This window comes from Quercus suber, unplaced genomic scaffold, assembly GCF_002906115.3.
Source record: "Quercus suber isolate HL8 unplaced genomic scaffold, Cork oak 2.0 scaffold_2, whole genome shotgun sequence".
In the NCBI taxonomy this organism is placed as follows: domain Eukaryota; kingdom Viridiplantae; phylum Streptophyta; class Magnoliopsida; order Fagales; family Fagaceae; genus Quercus; species Quercus suber.
The window spans coordinates 740,107-743,504 of NW_027069469.1; the positions used below are offsets into that span (position 1 = coordinate 740,107).

The window sequence follows — 3,398 nt, forward strand, 5'->3', positions numbered from 1 at the left end:
TTACTATATAAGCCAAAAATTAGAACCCAATTAGAACACAATTAGAACCCTAAGAACTGAGCTCTCCCCCTCTCCCTACCTTCAAACCCTAAAAAATCCCTTTCCCTCTGTACTCCGATTGCCAAAGTGAAATCTCAACATGTCTTCTTCAAGCTATTACTCTGGTGCCAATCACCATTCATGCTCTGCTGACCATTATCAGCTACACATTGCTCTGACCTTGAACAATTTTGGGAGAAGGTTTTATGGGTGCAGCTACTATGATGTGGTGAGTAATAGTTGGGTTTCATATTTTGTTCCGTTTTTATTTTTATTTTTATTTTTTTGGTTTTGTTGGTTTTTTGGTTTTGTTGGCTTTATGAATAACCCAAATTTGATTTTGTTTGTAGGATGAGGAACCTACTTGTAAATACTTTAGATGGTTGGATGGCAAAACCTGTAAGCGTGGATTTGAAGTTGCACCCATTGTCCTTGCAAGATTCATAATGTACAAGAATCAAGCAAGAGTTGCAGAGGAAAAGGAAAAGGAGGCTAGTGATAGGGAAACAGCAGCTATTAAGAGGGAAAACAAAGCCAAGCGAAGGGAAGAAAAAGCTAGGTTGAGAGAGAGGATAGCTAAAGAGAAGTTACAGAAGTACAAATTTGCACTTCTTGTGTCATGGGGGTTTTTTGCTATTTTTTATGTGTTTTCTGGTAGGATGGGAGAATTTGGAACAAATCCATTGTGTCTGCCTTGAAGACAATTTGTTGTAGTTATTGTATAATTTTGGGTACTACCACTTTTGACAAGTGCATTCCATGTATTTGGCACTATGTAATATTGTTGTTTATTTGAATATAGTATGCAATGTGTTCTTTATGTTATTCTTTATGTAATGTTGTTGTTTATTTGGCACTATGTAATGTTGTTCTTTATGTGATGTGTTCTTCTTGATGTAATCTGTTCTTATTTATGTAATGCTACCTTCTTTATGTAATGTGATATTATAATTTGAATAAGGTGTGCAATCTATTATTCTTTATAAAGATTGTGTATGTTGTACATCAATTGGGTAGGCAATGACATGCACCCCACAAGATTCTGTATACATCAATTGAAGAAGCATAAATAATAATGTTTTAAAGTAAGACCATTCCATACACCTATAATACTGCTAAATATTAATGGCTAAACACTATATATAATACTACCATACATATATAACACTGCCAAGTTTCATCTAAGTAAGAGTACCGTTCCATACTATATAAATAATAAGCATTGTTCAAAACAAGTGGACTCCACCAAACATTAATGGCTAAACATTGCCAAATTTCATCTACACAATAGGTTGTTCTATCCCTATTAAGACAACAACAAAATAACTTTACAGTATAAAGTTCTGCACAATAACGGAAAAAACAAAAAAGTGGTGACATGCCACTATCAACTAAACAATTGCCCTTGTCCTTGCCACAATAACAAAAAAAAAAGTAAAGTAAAGTAAAGTTCCTGCTTGCACAGTCTCCAATTTTCATTTTCCAAAGACCTTGCCCTTGTCCTTGCCTTTGCCCCTGCCTATTGAGAACATTACACCAGATGTCTCAGCTCTTAATCCATCTCCTCTCCCAATGACCCTTGGTGGTACCAACCCTCTTCGAGCCTGCAAAATACATAAAAACTCCATACCAAGATCTAATTATGTAAGTATAAAGGGTAGTGTTTGTGTTTGTGTTTGTGTATATACCTGAGGATCTGAAAGATGGGCTGGCTGCATAAGAACCATTGAGCAGTAGGTACTTTGCTTGGTGGTTTGGTTGAAGCTGAAGCAGATGTTTGGGCTGGCTGTGTGTAGGGTTTGCCCGTTGGTTGCCTCAGTGGTTGCTTTTGTGGCTGGTTTACTAGTTGACTTGCTTGTGGGTGGTTGGCTTTCTTATTGAATGGCTAGCTACCCCAATTGTTGGTTGACTGGTTGTCTGGTTCTCTACTGCTTTGGTTGACTGGTTGGCCTTGACCTTCTTGTTTGCTAATCTTGTTGACTGTCTTGCTTGCTCATTGGTTGCCTGGTTGGCTGGCTGCCTTGCAAACCTCTTGGTGGTTGCCTAGGTAGCTAGTTGGCTGGTTGGTTGGCTGCCTGCCTACCTGCCTGTCTAGCTGGTTAGCTGGTTGGCTGATTGCCTAGTTGGGTACCTGGTTGGCAAACCAGGGTGGCTGCCTTGCAAACCTCCTTGGTGGTTGCCTGGCTGGCTGGCTGGCTGTCTGGTTGGCTGGCTGGCTGACTAATTGGTTAACTGGCTGACTGGCTGCTTGGCTACTTGGCTGCTTGTTCCTTGTCCCTCTTGTCCCTACAAAAAGAATTGTGGTTGGCTTTCTTATTGAATGGCTAGCTACCCCACTTATTGGTTGACTGGTTGTTTGGTTCTCTGCTGCTTTGGTTGACTGGTTGGCTTTGACCTTCTTGTTTGCTAATCTTGTTGATTGTCTTGCTTACTCATTGGTTGCCTAGTTGGCTGGCTGCCTTGCAAACCTCTTGGTGGTTGCCTAGGTAGCTGGTTGGCTGGTTGGTTGGCTGCCTGTCTGCCTGCCTGTTTAGCTGGTTGGCTGGTTGGCTGATTGCCTAGTTGGATACCTGGTTGGCAAAGGTGGCTGCCTTGCAAACCTCCTTGGTGGTTGCCTGGCTGGCTGGCTGGCTGGCTGGTTAGCTGACTGGTTGACTAATTAGTTAGCTGGCTGACTGGCTGCTTGGCTACTTGGCTGCTTGTTCCTTGTCCCTCTTGTCCCTACAAAAAGAATTGTCTTGCATCAAAAATAGGCTTGTAATATAATTGTCATAATGGACACATTATTGCTTTACTTATAAATTTTTTTTACCTTTTAATTCTCTGCCTCCTTTTGCCATGGTGTCTCACCAATTATTCCAGCCTTACACCTTCTTGAATTATGTCCCTCCTGATGGCAAAACCCACATTTTATAGGTCTATATGACCTAGAGACTTTGTATGGGTTGTTTGGCTCATCTGCATCTTTCTTCCTTTTCATTGGTGGCCTGCCTGGAGGCTTGTACACAATTGGAGCAACAAGGGCAGGTTGGCTCATTTCAACCCATTCATCTTGGCCAAGTAGTGGGGTAATCATCTCCTTATATGCAGCCATATAGGCATCATTTCTAAAGCATGCATGCACATAATCCTCAGGCCTCTCTAGGTTCTTATAGATTGCTACAACACCATGTTTACATGAGATTCCTATCAAATCCCAAACTCTACACGTACAAGACTTTCTGCTAAGGTTAACCACATGTCTCTCATACTCATTATCAACCTCATATATATAGCAAGCTGATGAAATAGCAGAAAATGGCTTAGAATCAACTTTCAACTGCTCAAGCTTCTGCACTATGCTTGGACAAAGGTCACTA

At 40.8% G+C, this 3,398-nt stretch overlaps 1 long non-coding RNA gene across 1 annotated transcript; it reads left to right on the forward strand.

Annotated features, from left to right (window-relative positions):
- The first annotated feature begins 207 nt into the window (after positions 1 to 207).
- LOC136064307 (uncharacterized) lies at positions 208 to 869 on the forward strand. Its single transcript, XR_010625947.1, has 2 exons — positions 208 to 268; positions 390 to 869. It is a non-coding gene; the product is annotated as an uncharacterized LOC136064307 (long non-coding RNA).
- Positions 870 to 3,398: the final 2,529 nt, after the last annotated feature.